The following is a 12250-nucleotide window of genomic DNA, read 5'->3' as shown; positions in this document are numbered from 1 at the left end:
TGTCCCGTCCGTCCGTCTGTCGAAATCACGATAGCAGTGGAACGCGTTAAGCTAGCCGCTTGAAATATTGCACAGATACTTACTTTTGATGTAGGTTGTAGATGATTGCAAATGGGCCATATCCGTCCAGATTTAGATATAGCTCCCATATAAACCAAACTCCCGCAATTTTTGTCCGATTAGGTTGATATTTTACATATAGTGTTCTGATATGACTTTCAACAACTGTGCCAAAACCGCTTCAAATCGATCTTTAACCTGATATAGCCCCCATATAAACCGGCCCCCATATGGTGTTCCGATATGACTTCCAACAACTGTGCCAATTATGGTCCGAATCGATCTATAATCTGATATAGATGCTATACACGATTTTAATTGTTTAATCTAACAAATTGCATAACAATTTTCATTTTTGAATTTTGCATTTTTGTCCACCGGGGAAACACTGTGGGGTGTACACAGCTCACCCACAACCAAAAAATTAATTGCCTATGGCACATGTAGTCAATATGGGACTCAAATGAAAGGGGGACCACCCCATACCACAAATCCCCCTAAATGGAAAAGTGGACCGACTCTATGTCACAAAAAAAATTTAGTTGAGTGTAAAGAGCGAATCTGATAAAAAGAAATAAAATCGTGCAAGGTACGGCCGGGCCGAATCTTATATACCCTTGACCATGGATCGCATTTGTCTACTTCTTTGGCCGATATCTCTTGCTATGCTATTTCAGCTATACAAAGCTATGAACCGATTGGGGTCATACTTCCTTTGGCTCTTGTAGACCAAAGTGGAATTCATTGTGCAAAATGTCAGTCAAATCTGATAAGAATTGGACCCTACAGTTTCTCAAGAATTAAAATTGGGAGATATGTTTATGTGGGAGCTATATGAGGTTATGAACCGATACAGGCCATATTTAATTTCAGCCAAATCGGATAAGAATTGCGCCCTTTAGAAGATCAAGAAGTAAAATCTGGAGATCGGTTTGTATGGGAGCTATATCAGGTTATGAACCGATTTGGACCATACTTAGCAGAGTTGTTGTCAAAAGAAAACACTTGGTACACATTTTTAGCCAAGTCGGATAAGAATTGCGCCTTCTAGAAGCTCAAGCAGTCAAGATCCGATATCGATTTATATGACAGCTATACTTAAACATGAACCCATTTGACTCATTTACAATCCCAACTGACCTGCACTAATAAGAAGTATTTATACGAAATTTCAAGCACCTAGCAGACAGACGGAAATGGCTAAATCAACTAAGAATGTCAAGACGATCAAGAATATATATATTTTGTTGGGTCTTAGATCACTATTTCGATGTGTTACAAACGGAATAGCGAAATTAGTATACCCCTATCCTACGGTGAAGGGTATAAAAATTTGGAAGCCAAAATAAAATCAATCGGGAAAATATGCGATTCAAATGTAAGGTTTTTGAGAGTTAAGCACATATATAAATTAATATTTATGACTTAGTGTCTATGAGCAGCAACATCACAAAACACTTATCAACCGCATTCACATAGCAGAAGGTTGTACGTCCCGAATTGACCCGATGGAGTTCTTCATCGTCAAGGGCTGCCGCATCTGTGAATAACACACTGCTACAACAACAACAACTATCAAGTGGACCAACCGGGACAACATGGAACTTCAATGGAATTTCTATGAGAGTAAAGGACAAATCTAATATAAACATTTGGGAAGCGTCCCACCGCCTAAAACACCCACGGACATCTGGACAGATCAGGACAAAATACGACAAATCTGGCATCCCAAATTGGGGTATAAAGGAAAGGAAAGGGTTTTAGGGGTTTTTATAATGTTGGATCTGATTTGATACCTTTATGACATGATTTTTTAAGAAATGTAGAGAAGTGCGATGCACGAATGTCTTTATTCTTTGGCACTAGTTTCAAAATATTTTAAGAAAATCTTTTTCAATAATCATTTTAAGGTATAGCAAAGCGCAACGGGCCAGCTAGTGTTCTATTGGAACGAAATGTTTAAAAATTTACAATTTATAGAGTTTTCGAGCAAATCCAACCATGACAAAAATTTTCTGGACAATCAAATTTTGACATTTCCTTGGAAAATTAAATCTTTTATATAAAAATCAATTTGTGTTTGTTTGTATGTTTGTGTGTTCCTTACAGCATCAGAAACGGCTGAACCGATTTTCTTGAAATTTTCACAGATGGTGCACAATTAACCCGTGGTGAAAATAGGGTACTACATTTTTTGATATCTGTAGGGGGGAGGGTCCCCCTTACCTAAATTTTCAGAAACGCCAGATCTCGGATATGGTTGGTGCGATTTAAGCGAAATTTTGTGCGCTCTCATATAGTACCCTAAAAATAGAAATTTGGTATCCAAATTTCGGATGGGGTATCTAGGGGCAGCCCCCATCCTAAAACCTACCAAACATATATTTAGACCAATCACGACAATATGGGACTCAAATAAAAGGTATTTAGGATAAGAAAACATACCTGATATCCAATTGTCGGACCAAGTGTTTGGGGGACCACCCCAAGCCCCAAAACACCCCTAAATCGGTCATATTTGCCTACTATGGCAATATGGCACTCAAATGAAAGGTATTTGTGAGAAGAATACGAATCTGATATCCAAATGTGGGACCACGTTTCTGAGAGTCCACCCCTTCCCCAAAACACCCCCCAAACATGACTTATTTACCGACCATGGAAAAATGGGGCTTAAATAAAAGGTATTTGAGTGCAGAATACGAATCTGATATCCAAATATGAGACCAAGTGTTTGGGGGGCCGCCTCTCACCAAAAACATCCCCCAAAGGGTGACAAATTTACGACCATTGCAATATGGGACTCAAATGAAAGGTCTATGGGAGTAAGGCACGAATTTGATATCAACATTCGGGAAAAGTGTCTAAGGGGGCAACCCCACCCACACAACACCACCCAAATAGTAAGCATTTTCTGACTATTGCAATATGAAGCTCAAATAAGAGGGTTTTGAAAGTAGAACACGAATCCGATATATATTTTCAAGGCCAACTCACTGAATAGCCGCCCATCCCCCAAAACACCCCCAAGCCGGTCAAAGACAATTTGGGTCTTAAAGAGAGTGGAACTAAATATTTATAGTTTTTAGGGTCAATACCCCAATCCGGACATATTTGCTGAGTTTAAATGAGATTAGAAAACGAATTTGATATCCAATTTTGAGGACAATGGCAATATGGAGTTCAAATAAATGATATATAGATATATGAGAATAGAGCACGTTTCTGATATATTTTCCGTGCTTATTGTTTGGGGGACCACCCCAATCCCTAAAACACCCCTAAGTCGGGTATATTTACCGACCAAGTCAATGTGGAGCTTAAATGAAAGTTATTGGGGGGTAGAGCAAGAATTGGTACCTATTTCGGGACCAATTTTCTGGGGGTCTACCCCTTTCCCACCTCTCCCCCGAAAACACCAATTAATCAGACATCATGAGAATATCGGTCTGAAATGAAGTATTTAAGAATGGAGTACAACTTACATCCAAACTTAAATTCGTAGACCAATAAAGATCATGTGGGATTCAGATTAAGGAACTTATATTGTTAAACTGTTAGTCAAGTTAGCATGGAATTTCACTAAGAGATCTTTAATTGTCGAAAATAAATATTCCATGGAAACTTTTGTTCCATATAAAGTAAAAGAAGTCGCAGCGGAACGGGCCCGGGTCAGCTTGTTTTCTATAAAAATAAATATCAGTGAAATTTCAATACAATTTAAAATTTTTGTTTACAAAAACCTTTTTTTTTTTGCCACATTCTTAAATAAGAAATGTGATGCACAAATGTCTTTATTCTTTGGCACTAGCTTTAAAATATTCTAAGAAAAATCGTCTTTAATAACCATTTTAAGGTGTAGCAAAACGCACCTGTGTTCTATGAGAACTAAATGTTTAAAAAATTTCGATTTACCGAATTTTCGAGCAACTCCAACCATGAAAAAAATTTCCTGTTCAATCAAATTTTGACATTTTCTTTGAAAATTAAATTTTTCTATAAAAATAAATAAAAATTTCAATGCAATTTAAAATTTTTCTTTACAAAAATCTTTTATTTGGCCACATTCTTTCATATTTTAACAAAAAATTTTATATAAATCAAATGTTGACAGCATTTTTTTATTAACTATAATTTTTAGTTCTCTTTTTTCGAGTGCAATGATTAAAGCTAGAAAACTTTTGACCCAAAAAATAAAAAGGTAAAAAAAAAACTTCAAAATATTCAACAAGATTGCAGGGAAAATAGTGGGCCTTCTTCCCGCCAAAACTTCGTAAATCAGTATCTCTTTTATGTTTTGTTATTTCAAGAAATAATCATTTTGGATATGTTTGCTTTTCTTTCAATCATCGAAAAAATCAAATTACCAGAGAGAAAAATCAAACATATTTTCCTTCCGATTCAGTGTTCTAGCAAATCTGTTTAAAAGCAAATAAATCTAATTGCCAGCGGCATTGTTTGATTTTCTTGCCGGCGATTTCGATCATGCCCATTTGCAGTAGACCTTTGAATGTCGGCCATCCCAAGTTGAGGGGCTGAAGGGGTCAATAAAATAAAAAAGAAAACAAAAATAATTACAAAAGTGTGAAGTGATTAGAGAAATTGCTTCTACCTGCAAAAATATTGTATTGACGTGTATAACGCTGTGGCTACGTGCCGGAATATGTGGGCCAGTGTCTGCCCCACAGGCGGGGTGGTGGTAGTACTGATAATGGCATACAAAATATGAATTTGTTTATTTTTCTTTTTGATTCGGAATAAAAACAGTGTTTAGCAAAATATACGATATTTTGTGCGTTTTAAAATTATAGGGGCGTGGTATTTGGGATATCTTTGCATTTCTAATTTGAGAGGTATTTACTTAGGATTGCAGCGAAGTGAACATACAAATGATTGTGTAAATCAATGAATGCTTACAAAATATACGTAAGGCAAACCGCAAAGATAATATGCACATTTATCAACATTCCAATTCAATAGTAAGGTAAGTCATCTTGTACAATACTAGCTGAACCGGGCTCCGCTGCACCTTCTTTTATTTTATACTAGCTGAACCGGGCCCGCTCCGCTGCCCCTTCTTTTACTTTATATGGAACAAAAGTTTCCTTGAAATATTTATTTTCGACGTTTAAATATCTTTTAGTGAAATACCATGCTACGAAAATAGTATATCGCTTGATTAACAGTTTAACAATATAAGTGCCTTTATTTGAATCCCACATGATCTTTATTGGTCTAAGAATTTAAGTTTGGATGTAAGGTGTACTCCATTCTTAAAATACTTCATTTCAGCCCGATATTCCCATGATGTCTGATTAAGTGGTGTTTTCGGGGGAGAGGTGGTCCCTCAGATACTTGGCCCTGAAAAAATATCAGCATAGTGGTCTTCTCTCAAATACCTCTTATTTAAACCCCATATTGCCATTGGCTTAAGAGTAGTTTACTGGATGAGGCGTCCCCCAAACACATGGCCCCAAAATAGGTTATCAAATTCGTTTTCTAATCTCAAATACCTTTCATTTGAACCACATATTGGGATGGCCGAAAAAATTGTTCCCTTTGGGGGTGTTTAGGGAACCCCCAAATATCTTTATTTGAGCCACATATTGCGATGGTCACTAAAAAATTGCTGTTTGTGGGGTATTTTGGGAAAGGAGTAGACCCCCAGAAAATTGGTCCGGAAAATTGGTATCAATTGTTGCTCTACCCCCCAATAACTTTCATTTAAGCTCCACATTGACTTGGTCGGGGGGGGGGTTTTTTGGTGAGAGGCGGCCCCCCAAATACCTGGACCCATATTTGGATATCAGATTCGTATTCTGCACTCAAATACCTTTTATTTAAGCCCCATATTCCCATGGTCAGTAAATAAGTCCTGTTTGGGGGGTGTTTTGGGGAACATCCGATATGGCTGAAATTTTGCATGATGTGTTTCGTTATGACTTCCAACAACTGTATTAAGTATGGTTCAAATCGGTCTATAACCTGATAAAGCTGCAATATAAGTCGATCTTGGATCTTGATTTCTTAAGCTTCTAGTGGGCGCAATTCCTATCCGATTTGGCTGAAATCTTGCAGACATTCTTTTTCGTGACTTCCAATTACTGTGCCAAATATAGTTTGAATCGTTAAATAACCTGATATAGCCGCCATATAAACCGATCTCCTTAAGCTTCTAGAGGACGCAATTCTTATCCATATCGCTTATCCAATATTTGGCATATGTCGTTTTGGTATGACTTTCAATATTTGTTCCAAGTATGGTCTAATCAGTATATAACCTGCAATTATTACTCGACTTGCCTGAAAGCGATCTCCCGATTATACTTCTTCGTCCGTCCATCTGTCGAAATCGCGATAGAGGTCGCGTAAAGCTAGCCGCTGGAAATTTTGCACAGATTCTTAATATCGATGTAGATCGTTGGGGATTGCAAATGGGCCATATCGGTTCGGATATAGATACAACTCCCATATAAACCGATCTCATGATTTGACTTATTGAGCCCAGGTAAGCCGCAATTTTTGTCCTATTGGGGTGAAATTTTGCATCCGCTATTCAGTTATGACTTTCAATAACAGTGATAAGTACGGTTCAAATCGGTCCATAACCTGATTTAGCTATACACCGATCTCCCGATGGACTTCTTGAACCCTTACGAGCCGCTTTTTTCCGATTTGGCTGAAAGTTACGACTTCCAATAACTGCGCCAATTACGGTCCAAATCAGTCTATAACCTGATATAGCTCCCATATAGACCGATCTCCCGATTTGACTTCTTAGGTCCTTAAAAGCCGAAATATTTGTCCGATTTGGCCGAAATGTTCCATGCGGTGTTCTGTTACGACTTCCAATAACTGTGCCAAATACGCTCCAAATCGATGTGTAACCTAATATAGCTCCCATATAAACCGGTCTCCGGATCATCCTTATTCGGCTTTTACTTGTTCTATTTGAAGAAGTTATTCGATATATGAAGGGTATATAAGATTCGACCCGGCTGACTTAGCACGCTTTTATTTGATTTCGTTAATATTTTTGGTCATTTTTGTATATTTGTTAATCGATGAAAATGCTTTTTTGTTTTTTATTTAGTTCAAATTAAAATTTTTAATATTAAGCCAGTAAGAAACGGCAAAAGTCAGCAGGAGTCAACTATATAATACCCTCCAACACCTACTCTACGTACTACTTATCGAATAAAAGATATATCTGGGAGCAATATCTAAATCTGCGACGTCAAATATAATATCTTACGCCCAAAATTACAAAGATCTGGCCAAAATTGTGGCTTCTACTGCCTTAAAAGTCCATATCGGATGAAATATATACGGGAGCTATATCTAAATTAGAACCGATTGCAATGAAATTTTGCGCACGTATTGGAATGCCACAAAAAACCTCCCATGCCAAATTTTGTAAAGCTTCGACCAACATTGTGGCTTCTACGTCCTTAAAATTCCATATCAGACGAAAGATATACATTGGAGCTATATCTAAATCTGGACCGATTTTGAAGAAATTTTGCACAAATATGAAAACGTCAAATACAACAGCTCGTTATAAATTTGTTCAAAATCGGACCAAAATTGTAGCAACTTAAACTCCATATCGGATGAAAGATATATATGGGAGCTATACCTTAATCTGGAGCGATTTTTATGAAACTCTGCACACGTATTAGAACGCCAAATAAAACACTAAAAAATTATTTCTTGCATAGAAAACTTCTTTGCGAATCTTTTTGTTTTGTATTTTGTAATTTCTAAGATATATTAACCAAAAATTTTGTTTAAACATCCATTCAACTTTGTGTTTCAAACATAATTTTGTCGTAGAAAATCCGATTTCCACCTATGCATTTCAAAGTGACTTAACATTCTGTACAATTAAGGTGTCCATATTATAACACCTCTAAGCAAACAACGCCTACAGCTATCTATCACTCATCATTTGTCAAGCATATTAGGGTTATAATCACATTATTAGATATTAATATATTGCAATTGTTGTTTACTAGGAAATTGAACTGTAGCATTTCCATTTAATTATTAATTAGATTGTTGGCAAATGATGTGAAAATGAGATTGTCAGGCAATACTTTTAGAAATGAGACAAATTGAGGTGCTGATTTCATTATTGTCAACACAAGACAATTTTGCATTAAAAATAGAATTACCATTGCAACGAATGAGAAAGTACAAGTAAAAGCGAGCTAAGTTCGGCAGGGCCGAATCTTATAGACCCTCCACCATAGATCGCATTTGTCGAGTTCTTTTCCTGATATCTCTTTTTAGGCTAACAAAGAAAACAAGTAAAAGCGTGCTAAGTTCGGCCGGGCCGAATCTTATACAGGGTGGCTGATGAATATTGCTACAATGATGAATATTGCTACATTTTTTTTTCGGTGTATGGAATACATTTTTCTTTTATTCATGTTAAATTAAATTATTAAATTAATTATTAAATTATTATTAATTAAATTAATTAATTAATTAATTAAATTAATTATTAAATTATTATTATTAAATAGAAAAAAAGTTATTACATTTTTTTTTGGTAGCGGCTTTCATCAGCCACCCTATATACCTTCCACCATGGATCGCATATGTCGAGTTCTTTTCCCGGCATCTCTTCTTAGGCAAAAAAAGGATATAAGAAAAGATTTGCTCTGCTATTAGAGCGATATCAAGATATGGTCCGGTTTGGACCACAATTAAATTATATGTTGGAGACCTGTGTAAAATATCAGCCAATTCGAATAAGAATTGCGCCTTTTAAGGGCTCAAGAAGTAAAATAGAGAGATCGATTTATATGGGAGCTATATCAGGCTATAAACCGATTCAGACCATAATAAACACGTATGTTAATGGTCATGAGAGAATCCGTCGTACAAAATTTCAGGCAAATCGGATAATAATTGCAACCTCTAGAGGCTCAAGAAGTCAAGATCCCAGATCGGTTTATATGGCAGCTATATCAGGTTATGAACCGATTTGAACCATATTTGGCACAGTTGTTGGATATCATAACAAAACACGTCGTGCAAAATTTCATTCCAATCGGATAAGAATTGCGCACTCTAGAGGCTCAAGAAGTCCAGACCCAAGATCGGTTTATATGGCAGCTGTATCAGGTTATGGACCGATTTGAACCATACTTGGCACAGTTGTTGGATGTCATAACAAAACACGTCGTGCAAAATTTCATTCCAATTGGATAAGAATTGCGCACTCTAGAGGCTCAAGAAGTCAAGACCCAAGATCGGTTTATATGGCAGCTATATCAAAACATGGACCGATATGGCCCATTTACAATACCAACCGACCTACACTAATAAGAAGTATTTGTGCAAAATTTCAAGCGCCTAGCTTAACTCCTTCGGAAGTTAGCGTGCTTTCGACAGACAGACGGACGGACGGACGGACGGACGGACAGACGGACGGACATGGCTTGATCGACATAAAATTTCACGACGATAAAGAATATATATACTTTATGGGGTCTCAGACGAATATTTCGAGTAGTTACAAACAGAATGACGAAATTAGTATACCCCCCTCCTATGGTGGAGGGTATAAAAATGCTATTCTATTGGAGCTATATCAAATTACGGTCCGATTTGGACCATAATTGAATTGAATGTTGACGACCATAGTAGAAGTCATTGGGTAATATATCAGCCAAATCGAATAAGAATTGCGGCCTTTAGGGGCTTAAGAAGTCAAATAGGGAGATCGGTTTATAGGGGAGCTGTATCAGGCTATAGACCGATTCAGACCATATTTGACACTTATGTTGGTCATGGGTGAAGCCGTTGTACAAATCGAATATTAATTGAGCCCCCTAAAGGCTTAAGAAGTCAAGGTCCCAGACTGCTTTATAAGGTATCTATATCAGGTTATGCACCGATTTCAACCATACTAAGGATAGTTGTTTGAAATTATAAAAAAAACACCTCATGCAAAATTTCAGCCAAATAGGATAAGAATGGCGCCCTCTAGAGGCTCAAGAAGCCAAGATCCAAGATCGGATTATATGGCAGCTATATCAAAACATGGACCGATATAAGCCATTTACAATCTTAACCGATCCACACTAATAAGAAGTATTTGTGCAAAATTTCAAGCGGCTAGTTTTATTCCTTCGAAAGTTAGCGTGCTTTCGACAGACAGACAGACGGACGGACGGACATGGCTAGTTCGACTTAAAATGTCATGACGATCAAGAACACAATTACTTTATGGGGTCTTAGACGAATATTTCGAGTTACAAACAGAATGACGAAATTAGTATGTCCCCATCCTATGGTGGAGGGTATAATAAATTACAGCTAAAATAACTAAAAACCAGGTATAGGACAGATAAATAAGTCTCTGCCCTTGGCAACACTAAGTATTATTAGGTCTGACATTTTCATTGAAAAGTTTGACATTTTCCAATATATTCGTACTCAGAACGTTTTGATGTACGACCATCATTTCCGTTGTTTGCATTGACTTGAAAAAAAAATTTGGCAAGAAAATTTTATATGTTCAAGAACATTTTCGTGCAGTCAATTTTTTTTTTAATTTTCGTGTGGTTTTCCACGACAAGAATCCATTGATGAAATTAAATCATTGCATGGCGATTAAGCACCATCCTATAGCACTGTGAAAAACTGATTTAACGAATTCATTTATGGCCGACGATCGCTTTAAGTCGAATTCGCTAGGTAGTCCAAAAACGCCAAATGTACCAGAGAACGTTGAAGACGTGCGTAAACTTATAATGAATACAAGATCGTCATGAGACATACCATGATATATTTAGATGTATCCTTTGCCATTTCTTCCACCAGCGTACATTCGATGTTACATGGGTACCTTGCCCTATAAGGGTTTGTTCTCGACAGTTACCGCACTATTTGACCATCGCTGAAAAACTGGCTCGTGGGATCGTCACAAAATGGCTCGTCCCAAAAACGTTTCGCGAGTTGTCATAGGTAGCCAATTGTGGATCTATGCGTATGAGCCTGAAACAACACAACAATCGACAGTGTGGGTCTCCAAGTCGAACCAAATCCAATGAAAGTTGTTCGTGTAAGAAGCACTTCGAAGCAAATGGTCAACTGTTTCTTAGGCAAATCTGGGTATGAGGCGACTGTTCCGCTTGAGCAAAGTAAGAGGTAAATTCTGCGTTGTACACCATAATTTGATTGCCTGAAGTCTTTGGAGAAATTCGAAATATATGCAAGGGAGGAGGGATAATTGTTCACCATGACAATGGATCTGACCTGGCACCCATTGACCTCTTCTTATTTCCGCACTGTATCTTTAAAATACGTGGTTAATGATTTTAGTTCAATAACCATGTTTTGGAAATATGTCAATCGAATTGGAAAAAGTGCTTCATCAATTGGTTTGAGAGCATAAAAAGTGTACAAATCATGCTGGAGGGAACTTTGAAAAACAATAACAGAATTTTTGACGATAAAAATTTGCACTTTAATTATTAGGCCAGAAATTTATACAACAGGCCTCTTATATCTAAAAGCTTTTTAATGTAGTCACATATCTTATATATAAAAATCAATTTGTGTTTGTTTGTAGGTTTGTTTGTTTGTATGTTTGCGTGATCCTTATAGACTCAGAAATGGATAAACCGATTTTCTTGAAATTTTCACAGATGGTGCACGTGGTGAAAATAGGATACTACATTTATTTATATGTGGAAGGGGGAGTGAACCCTCCCTCTTACCCTAATTTTCAGAAACGCCAGATCTCGTAGATGGGTGGTGCGATTTAAGCGAAATTTTGTGTGCTCTCATATAGTACCCTAAAAATAAAAATTTGGTATCCAAATTTCGTATGGGGTACCTAGGGGGGCTGCCCCACCCTAAAACCTACCAAACATATATTTAGACCAATCACGACAATATGGGATTCAAATGAAAGGTATTTACAATAAGAAAACGTATCTGATATCCAATTGTCGGACCAAGTGCTAGGGGGACCACCCCAAGACCCAAAACACCCCTAAATCGGACATATTTACCGGCCGTGGATATATGGGACTCAAATGAAAGGTAGAGTAGTATGAAAGGTGCGAGTAGAATACGAATCTGATATCCAAATGTGGGACCACGTTTCTGGGGGTAGAATACGATTTTGATATCCAAATGTAGGACCATATATTTAGGGCATCACCCC

This window comes from Stomoxys calcitrans, chromosome 1 (genome assembly GCF_963082655.1).
Source record: "Stomoxys calcitrans chromosome 1, idStoCalc2.1, whole genome shotgun sequence".
NCBI classification, from domain to species: domain Eukaryota; kingdom Metazoa; phylum Arthropoda; class Insecta; order Diptera; family Muscidae; genus Stomoxys; species Stomoxys calcitrans.
The sequence above is the reverse complement of the archived record's forward strand: the minus strand, read 5'-3'. Positions refer to the sequence as shown.